The sequence below is a fragment of the Crocodylus siamensis genome, chromosome 4 (assembly GCF_052110815.1).
Source record: "Crocodylus siamensis isolate JL-2025a chromosome 4, ASM5211081v1, whole genome shotgun sequence".
Lineage (NCBI taxonomy): Eukaryota > Metazoa > Chordata > Crocodylia > Crocodylidae > Crocodylus > Crocodylus siamensis.
In genome coordinates this window covers 82447045-82458085 of record NC_143398.1, presented here as the reverse complement: position 1 = coordinate 82458085, position 11041 = coordinate 82447045, and positions in this window count along the sequence as shown.

Genomic DNA, 11041 nt, shown 5'->3' with positions numbered 1-11041 from the left:
TTGATTTCACAGATTTCATGGGCAATCTCAGATTTTCTGCTTTCTGGGACATCTAAGAACCTGCAAATTAAGTAGGTCCCTAATCATAGGTCTTAGGCCTGTTCCCTATCAGATCTTACTTAACTTCTATGTTAAATAATTGGGAGGCTTGCGACACAAAATTGGCTCATGTGCCAAAGATATGTGAACAAAATCTCATATCAGAGAGAAAGCAGTGCCAGGTTCCTTGTTGTTTAGCTGAGATCAGCCTTTGGTGAAGCTGAAGCAAGACAAAATAGGAGGTACGCCTTGTAGGATTAGTGTGAAGTACTTAAAATAACTCAGTTTCCCTGTAACATCCTCTGCTGCTGATGGCATTACCCACACAAACATCATTCCACAGATCTTACTGGACTTCTCATTGCTACCAGCTGCCAAAAGACCCAGATGTGTGAAAACTAACATTTCCATCTGCAGTCAGATGATAGACTGTGTCTCATTAAAACAACCCTAGGCCTGGACAGGGATATCCACTCATGTATACCTTCTAGGTTTAACTATTACAACACATGTCTCAAAAATGATTCTTCACTTTAAAAAAATGTCACCAGTACAAAATCTGGCCACCTCTCTGTCTAGTTATATTTAGCCCTGCTTTCTGAATTTGTCTTCCATTAAGTAGCCTTTCATTAAGCCTGGGGGTGCAAGAGAGACCCTGCGAGGAGCAAGGAGCAGAGTGGCCCATGAGTGTGGGCAAGTGAGGAGGCCCAGTGGAGGCATAGTGGTGTGGCGAGGGGCCAGGAACAAAATAGGCCTATAGTTGTAGAACTTCTCAGTCAACGCTCGGGTGAGTATAGTAGGAGACACCCAACAGACTGTGCTGGGGCTGACCAAGGTGAGGAGACCTAAGCCCAAGGCTGGGGAGGATGAGCGTGGCCCTGAGAGAGGGCAGTATGAAAGAGGCTGGGTGAGAGCCAGTGGAGTAAATGGGACCCTGGTGACTGAGGGGTGGTATGTGAGTGGTCCTTCAGGGCAGTAGAGAAGAGCTACAACTGTGTTCCTAGTTTGCTCTGGCCATAACCTGGAGAAGTAACACCAGAGTAACATCTGCAAGGTATGGAACCCGTAGAAGGGATATTGGAGCAGGTATTAGGCCTTTGTCAGCAGGGTGGGTAATGGGTAGCCTCCCACCTTAGTAACAACTCTCATATTTTTCCACCAAGGTGTGGCTGGAAAGTGAAGCAGGCAGTTACCCCAGGAGCAGAATGGTCAGTGGAAACTGGACGAGGAGGCCACCTTGCTACACCTTTGCTTTTATATGCAAAGGCGTGCATGGAATTAACTTGAGTTAGGTAAGAGATGACTCCTCCCACCAAAGCCATGGCCTCCCATAGCAGTGTCCCCCTGGAACTATGGCATTAACAAGTAGGTGAAGACACAGGCATACAGGAGTCAGGACTCTCAAAAATCAGCTTTTTGATTTTTAGATTTTTTGAATAATGCTGATATTCTGCTCTGCTCCTGTCTACCCAGAATACCCAAATATTATTCTGACCAGGGTACAGATTTATAATAGTTAGTTTTGTTCATGATGTGTCTGCTGAAAATAAAATGCTCTTGTAATCTGGTTTTGAAATTTATTTTTGTATGGTCATGAGAGAATTTTCCTGAACTATCCTTTGAATTTATCACTGTAGATGATTAGCACTTTGTGAAATGTGGGTGGAAACAGTGGCTGACCTCTGATCACTGGTTTCATTGCATGCACCCTGAGGAAATTAAGTGGGTTGTAACTAGAATCCCAGTTGTACTGCAGCATAAGCAGTGACCTAGGATAGAATTATAATTGAATGGATTTGAATGAATCTCAACACCTTAATCTGAAATTAAATCAATTTTTTTCAACTAGCAGATGAATATGCAGTCATACTGCCTAGGTGAGCATAGAAAGGTGCTTTGCATTATAATCATACATGCTCACTGAATATTAAACAGCACCTGAAATTGACAGTCCTGCTGCTTAGAAGCAGCATCTCACATAAAGCACAGTGGCATGGCTTGTAAACTAGAAAGAGGTAGTTGGCTGTGTTAGTCTGAAATCAGGCAGAAGGCATGGCAGTGACACCTTAGGGGCAAACTGGTTCAAAGAGGCATAAGCTTCTACACTTGTAAGATATTATGCCTTGCTGAATCAGTTGGTCTAGAAGGTAACATCCTACGCTGCCTTGTCTGACTAGAAAAATAGTGTAGGAACTGGTTCTGTGTATTCTACCATCTATTAGAGGAAGGTGGCATTTCAAATCCTATGCAAGAAACACTTTATAATCATCAAGGTTTTCTATATCCTAATACATTTTGAGAAGACTATCTTGCTAACAGTAGTCGCTGCTTGTGGTGTCTAAAACTCTGGTTGCAGTCAGTATACTTACAGCATGCAACAGGAACTTCCAAGGAACATGGATAATATTCAGCAGAGAACATACATCTGTTATTTGTCTTATGTATCTACTTGATTTGTCTGTCTTTGCAAGAAATGTCAATAGCAATAAATAGCAATATCTGCAAAAAGATTTAGGCACTTCAGGGGCTCTTACAGATGTGCGGGGAGCCTGCTCTGATGTGCTGGAAATCCAGCATATCAGAGCAGACTCAATTAATCGAGTCTGCTGGAGCACAGAAACTGATGTGCTCTAGCAGCCTTCCATGTCACCTGTGTCAGCATCCCGTGTGTCCATTTCTTCACTGAAAAAAATGGCAGTGGGACACTTTGAAATAAAATGCATTCAATAAAATTTAGATCAAAAGCACCCTGCTGCCATTTTTTTAACACGGGGATGCTGATACACATGATGTACGGGTGCTTTTAATTAACACAGCTCGCTAATGAACATGCCTAGCACCATGTCCTGAAATGCATGTAAAAATGCCTTTGGTGAGCAGGTCCAAAATTTAGATCCCAATTAGGATCTTCAACAAGTGTTTGCCTACTCAGTTGCCCTCTGCCTCCCCAAGAGTGAGATAGGGGAGATAGTTCTCAGAATATTAGAATGTTCTTCTGGATCTGGCCTCACACAAAACAGATTTAGAGGAAGAGGAAGCCATCTTCAGTGAATTAGAATACTCATCTACAAAGTGTCAGACCTGAGTTTAAATCCACCTGATTGAGGGAATACATCTTCTAGGACTGGGGTGGGCAAAATGCGGCCTGGGGGCCAGATGTGGCCCACCAGGTCATTCTATCCGGCCTGCAGAGTCCCTAAAAATTTTAGAAAATTAGTATTTATCTACCCCTGGCTGCCTATCATGTGGCCTCAATAGCTTGCCAAAACTCAGTAAACGGCCCTCTGCCCAAAATAATTGCCCACCCCTGTTGTAGGAGAGTAATCTGAGCATCAAGGTATTGAGTATTTTTGTTAGGGCTCCATCCCTCCTAATGAAGTTGTTTCACTTTAAATATGTACTTGAAGAGGGACTACAATGTGGATATTTATTCCCTCTTCTCCCAAGCAAGTGTCTTGACCCCTAGGTTAGATGGTGAGTCTTACACTCTCTCTTTCTTTGACTCAGATTTCCTGCTGACCAGCTTGGACAGGTCCATGCTCAGCTTGCTGATTTTTGTGCATGTGTTCTTAGGCACTACTCTCCCTGTATTGCCCAGAGATCCAAAGGACAAAAGACAGATCTTACTCTACCTACTAAGCACCTAAGTGTGATCCTGCTTCAGTCCCTTGAAAAATGCCAGCCTATCTACATTTCTAATGCATTAGCATATTAACCTTAGGAATAAGTTACAAAAAGCACTGAGAAGGGCAAGGACACACTCATCTAGGTCTATTTAGGAAATAGGTGGAATAGGCTCTTGGGTGCTACAGTGCTCACCATTTTTAGTTCCTAAAGCAGAATCCATACCCATGAGCTACTTGCCCAGATGCCCTGTGCACCATATAGGGAGAGTTGTATGTCTAACTTAGAGATCAGCAGCAACCAGCATGTAGGCAGCTGCCTATTATAGCCAATAATAATCACTGAGAAGAGTGAGGACTTTTAAAACTTGTCCTTTGCTAGGCCTTAAGGGCCAGTTCTAGACTGTAGAACTGGGTGCCTAAATAGGACTTAAATGGAAGTTAAGCATCTGAGAGTATGAAAAGATGAAAACAGGTGCACTCGTGGCCCCGCATGCAAGTTAGTATGGGAGTTCATGCAGGAGGGTGAGGAGGAGGGGCACAAGGCTCTCAGCAGTGTACCCAAACAGAGCCTGTGATCTCTGTCCACATCTGGGTGGAACCCATGGCCCCAGCCTCCACCCAGATGGAGCCCATGGCTGCCTAGCACAGATGCAGGCAGCTGGGTTTAGGAGCACTGACACCTCCCCTTGTGGGGTGTGCTCAATGGTGGAGGCCCTGGAGTGCCAGATTGGGGAGCTCCAGGCAGTGGTGCAGGGGCTGCACACCATTAGGGATGTAGAACAGGAACTGGATGCCAGAAGAATGAAGGGGAAAGAGTAAGGATGGCTGCCAATGCCAGGGTAGAAATGAAAAGCCACCATGAAGTCCAGCCAGGGGTTGCCTGGACAAAGGTAGTCTCCAGCCCAAGGAAGCACTGCACCAGGGTTACCTCTCCCCTGGAACTATGCAACCATTTCAAACCCCTTACACCAACAGAACCAGCTAAGCTGCTGGCTCTAGCATGTGAGGATGGAGGGTGACCACCAACCACAGCCAGGAGAAGGCACAGAGTAATTGTGGTGGGTGACTCCCTCTTGTGGGGGGCAATAGAAGCAATCTGTTGCCCTGATTCCTTAGCACTTGAGGTCTGCTGCCTCCCAGGGGCTTGTTTCTGGTATGTGACTGAGAAGATTCCCAAACTCATCTGGCCCTCCAACCACCACCCTGTGCTACTCATCCATGTGGGCATAAATGATGTGGCTCAGAACAATCCCAGCAGGGTCATGAGTGACTACAGGGCTCTGGGAGCTGGGCTCTAGGGACTGGGGGTGCAGGTAATTCTTTCCTCTATCCTCCTGGTCATGGGTTATGGGTCATGGGCATTGGTGGGAAAGGTGCATCAAAGAGGTTAACAGAATGCTCTGGTGTGTTGCCATCACAAGAGGTTCAGTTTCTTTGACCATGGTCCACACTTCAGAGAGACAGGCAGTGGCTGGTTGGGAAGGGATGGACTCCACCTCACCCTGAAAGGGAAGAAGCTCTTCTCAGCCAGAATGGCTGACCTACTTGACCTGCTTCTCAGCTGTGATCTCAGAGTGGGGAGCTCCCTGCTGCCAGGACAGGGGGACATAGTCCCTGCCTGGGCTCCTGTGGCAGAGCCTGCCCTGGCAGCAGAGAACCTCCTGCCCATGGTGGACAGATGACCTAGAGCCGATTTGCTCCTGGTCATGCATCTATACAAGCACTACTATGCCATTACTAATCGAAAGTTAATTGCATTTGTAGGTAGCATATTTACTTGTGATTAGCGCTGTTTACTGCACAGTATGTGCGTCTACATGAGCACATTTGCTGCACATTAAACTATGCTACTGAACAGTTGAGTGTCTCATGTAGATGCGCGCAGGTAGTGTTACTTAGGCCACCTCAGTAGAACATTCTCTTCCTTTATCTATATTTTTAGGAGTTTGTCCTTGATTTTTTTTGAGTACTGAATTATTGCTATTGATGAAAACTTAGATCAGAACAAAGTGATTAAATACATTTTATAAAGGAGCCATATTATTTCTAAATGACTTGTTCAAGAATATTTTGATTTGTATAGCTCAAAAATTACAAAGTAAATCTAGTATATAAATGAATTGCTTCAACTTCATAGGTAAAAAAAACCAAACTAACAAATCCATAACTACATTCAGGTAAAAATATAACTTTGGTGTTCTTTAAATTTTGCAGAAATTTTAGCATTAATTTAACAATATGCATCTGATGCATATTATTAGTTTGAAAGGAAGCTGTGCTAGGAAAAATCAGGTTATTAAAATGTTGAGAAATGATGTGTTGCCATAATAGCATATGATGTGATATTCTGAGTTTTAATTTAGTGCTTCAATAATAATTTGATCCAACCGTGCTTAATGAATACATCTGGCATGAAAAGTCACTGAAATTTTTGCAGACTGATGTTAATGGAAACAGCTATGGAAATACTGTGAATCTATAAAGGGGAAAAACCCCTGTTAAAACTGAGAATTGTGACTGTTTGGTCCAGGTCTTCCCTATTTTTTAAAATGTAGTTTTGGTGTTAACATATTGTATATATTATTGAGGTTTTTTTTTTAATTATTATAAAATCCAGAGTTTTCCTGCCTGGAATCAAAATATCTTTTTCACTACAGAATGCTTCTTCATATTAAAATCTGAATTCATTTGGCATTTAATCAATGAGTATCCTTTCAAAGTATGAAAGTCACCCTATACATCACTTAACTTCTACCCAAGCCCTCAAAATAGGCCTTCTTTACAGGTGGACAAGATTTCAGCTTACATGCACCTAAATTCCATCTGTGGGTCACACACGGTTTTGATAAACAATACTGAATCCTAAAAGTAAAGGAGTAAAGGAACAGTACCTTCCTATGACCACTAGAAGGCCTTCTTACACAGAAGAAGCTGCTCTAACAAAGTTGTTAGCTTTTCCTTTAGAGTGTTTTGCAACTGATTGGGTCAAAATGTAGACTGAACTAAATTCTTTGAATTAGCTCATATAATTTTCCTTTTGTGTTGCTAATGCTTTATTTTAAAGGTTATATAAAAGTGACATTTTTAATATACATGTCTTCCCCCATAATTCTTTCTTCCCATTGTGCATCTTTTAATTGTTAGTTTATGATTGCAGTGGCAGACTAACCTTTTTTCAGATGTCAGCCTCCCACATTGCTAATCATCTCCAGTAGGCATGTTTCATAAGGTCATGCCGTACATTTTGTTGGATGGTATTCCTTGAATACCTTCATGGTACAGCACAAAGCTTTAGTCTGGAATTTATTTAATGACAGTCACATTTGTAAACCAGAAACTGATTAAATGAGGTGGCTAATTGGGGAGGGATTAATGCTTCATCATTCTTTTTCTCCCCAAGGAACTAATTGAGAATGATGCATGTATAGTGACAGGCAATTCAGATACTGTTATACAAATTGTTCTATGTTTTTCCTTGGCTATTTGTGTGTGAGGGTTTTTAATAAGTACAGTCTATTCTTTTTAAAGCTAATGAAGAAATCCACACCACTCTCAGAAGAAGCTGAAAGAATAGCTACAAAAATATTCAGCAGAAACCAAATCTTGCGGGTCCCAAGCAGGTAAAATTCCCATGACTTCAATGCCCAAATAAAGCAAAAATTCAGGGAGGCAAGAGGGGGAGAATGTGAGTAATTTCCCCATATCAATTCAGGGAACTCCAAACCATAGACATTAAATATAAAGCGAGGTCGGCAAGACTGGACCTCACCTATTTTATTATACTTTACTGAATTTTAAAACAGTTCCACATGTTTAAATAGCTTAGGCTTCAATAGATTAGCCTTTTAAGTAATGTTAATAACCTTTTATACTGTCAAATAAATCTCAGATAACTTTTGTTTCTATGCCATATCTGTTGCTTCCTTGCTAGAAAACCATGTCTTGTCCTAGTATAGATATGCAAAGCATATCACAAAAGAAATTAAACAGCTAATATGGCAGTTCTGTGAAAGAAACAACTTTATATTGTTTGAAAGCTTATGAATTTGCAGCTGAAGAGGCTGACTTACCCAAATGTTCTCAAATGTTAATACTTTTAAAATTTGTTGCAAATGTGACATGCTCAGACTTTTATCCATTGTTTAATTCTATTGCTGCCAAATCTAGCCAAAATTAACTTCTGTTTACATTGGCAGCTTGGTAGGCCCCTTCAGCCCTTTCACAAGTTTCACTATTTTTATCATCACTTTCCTTCCACTGCTTTTTACATTTTCTATCAAACACACTCTTTCTCACCCAAACATCTTATGAGCTTGAGGTTAAAGCACATTGCAGAAGGAAGGGACACTGTTCTCTATCACTACTTCTGTCATTGATGTGTGGAAAATAACATTAACATATTCAAAAGGATACATTGATTAGGGGTGTCTCTGCTTTTACGTATCCAGTAAATATTTGAAGTTAGATGCCTCAAAACTAAAGAATGTAAAATCAGTGAAAATCATGGACGTTGTATTGTGCTTTATTTTACTCAACTATTAAATAAAAAAGTTAATCCACAAGGATGATGTAAAACCTGATTGAATAAAAGGCACAAGATGAGTTCAAAATTCCTTTTCAGTGAAGCTCATGTTTCACTTGCTACTGAGCCTTTTCATTTTCTATTGGAAGCATTAATGAACTGTGTCAGAGTTCATGATGTCCCTGCCATGTGTTATCATGTTATGGCATTCTATTTTATGATCAGATGCACAGTAAATAAATACATGCTGAGACATACAATAGGGTGGTAATAAGTCTACAATTTGTTATAATTCCTATTTCCTTCGTGGACTGTTCCTAAAGAAAGTCTTGTTCTTTTAAATCTTGTCACCAATTTTATTTTAGGTTGATCGGAATTGTTTAAAAGAATGTTTAGGGGATGTGATTGTTTACAACATGCTTGTTGAATGCAGTCCCACCCTTTCCTTTGGCTCACACATTTTAGGAGATAAAACCTTTTCAAACTGAATAGGCACCCAAGAATATAGGGAAGGTCTTGCAAAATCAAAGTATTTCTTTAAAGTCCATTCAACTCAACAAACATAACCATGTGAGAGCAATTCATATGAGTTAGGTTGTTAAACACCACTACAAAGTCAATGCTAAAAGGGAAGCAAAACAAGTCTGGCTCTTTTCAGCTTTGATAGAAACAGCCACTACTGCAACCAGTTCTCAACTAAGTCGTTTCTCTCCCACAAATAAAACTACATAAGGAAACTTGCCCTTGTGATCATTCATTATCCATTTCATTAGGCAATGCTTTTAAGATATCACACATTTAAAGAATAATACATAAAATCAACATGATGAAAAGAGTAAGACTCATGAAAATTTTTCTGTGCAATATTTTCATGAGCAATGAACACATCAGATTACTAATTCGCAGCTGATAATATTTGAATGAATTTTAATGGATACAATAGTTACAGTGATTTTTCCTTAAGGAGACAGTGCTTCAAAAGTACCCGGCATCAGAAAATGGACATCACCTGAGGACCATTGTTTTCAAATTATCTGCAAGAACCAATTCTTGGTGTGTAAATAAATGGGAAATTACCACTGAAGGCAAAATTCTCCCCTCTTATCAGCACCAGATATGTTTTATATTGCTTGTGAGGAATGCACATGAGGCCAAAATAAAGTTCTTTATACAGAATATGTAACTGAGACCTGAATTATATGAGAATGGATGGTTGAGCCAGTGGCTAAGCAAACAATCTGGTGACTGCATCAATAATCATTGCTTGTGAACCTCATCATTTTATAATTTGTCATTGCCTTTGTTTCTCTAAGGCGGTGGTTCTCAAGCTTTTCTTCTGTGAACCACTTGAAAATTGCTGAGGGTCTCAGCGGACCACTTAATCTCCATTGTCAATAAAAATAAATCAAGTGCAGGGCCAAATACAGATATTCTCGATTGTTCTGCAACCTTTCTGCAGACCACCTGAATGGAGCTTGCGGACCAGTGGTGGTCTGCGGACCAGTTTGAGAACCTCTGCTCGAAGGTATTATTCATTAGTATTTGAAATGCTGGATTAGAAGGTGCCACATACCACAGAGGTGCCATATTCCACATGCAAAGAGTACTATTTCAAGAAATAGTGATCCAAAGTGGGTCAAAGGGAGTTTTGCACCAATACTAATAGAAAGAAAAACACAGAGGACCCATGCAACAACACTTTTGCATGGCAGCAGTGTGAATCTCAATGAATCCTACCTGCACAAGAAAAGATTAGAAAGATGAAGGAGGCTACAGGATCAGAAGGCAGGGCCTGAGGCCCAATCCCACCTGCAAAAGTGTTGAATGAATGTTGATTTCACCGAGAATTGGTGAAGCTCATTTCAGGCACTGGCAGGACTTGTCCTTAGGCAGACAAAACATTTAGGCTGTTACTTAGCATCTAAAAAGCGTTCTGTCATAAAGCTACCTGTTTCAGATGGATCAACCACTTGACTGGTTCCTCAGTAAGGAATCAATTTAAAGGAAGAACAAGGGCACATTCTTTGTGGCAAGTGAATGGATCTTTAATGGATTGAGATGCTCATTTGCTCAAGCGCTGATGTGGTAAGTGAATAACATTGCCCACACTAATACAAATATGTTAATGTCATTGTCTCATTGTTTTATATCTGAAAGGGAGAAATAAGGAGAGGGAATTTTTATTTATTAAAATTCAACAAATCTATTTACTAGCTATCTCTGTGAAAAAAACAGCTCCTAATTTCAGATGGTGTGAGGACTGGAAGAGCGGGAGAGACACCTTTAGGATGGCTAACAGAAGAAAGCCCTTTTCTGTGTGAGTCACAGGGAACTGTTATTTTAAACTTTCCCATAGCAAATGATCAAACCATTTGTCCTGTGACAGCAAGGCATTGTTTAAACGGGAAGCCTAAGCATATTTAAGCCAGAGGCTCTTGTCTGTTCCAGTAATAGTACCTGACCAAACTGGTTATTTAAGGCTGTTTCTTATGTCATTCTTTGTACGGAAGGAGCCAAAACAGCAAATGCATCTTTTGATGGTTTACTGACAGCTTAGGTTCATGACACACCACAGTGATGCAAGGGACTGTCAATGTAGCCTTTAGTTACACACAAACCCAGGGGTGGGCAAAATGTGGCCTGTGGGCTGGATGCAGCCTTCCAGGCCATTCTGTCCAGCCTGTGAGGCCACTAAAAAAATTTAGAAAATTTATATTTATCTGCTCCTGGCTGCCTGTCATGCAGTTCTTGATGGCTTGCCAACACGCAGTAAGCGGCCCTCCACCCAAAATAATTGCCCACCCCTGCGCTAACCCCACTGACTTCAGCCTCAGCGTGAACAGCTTTGCCATCA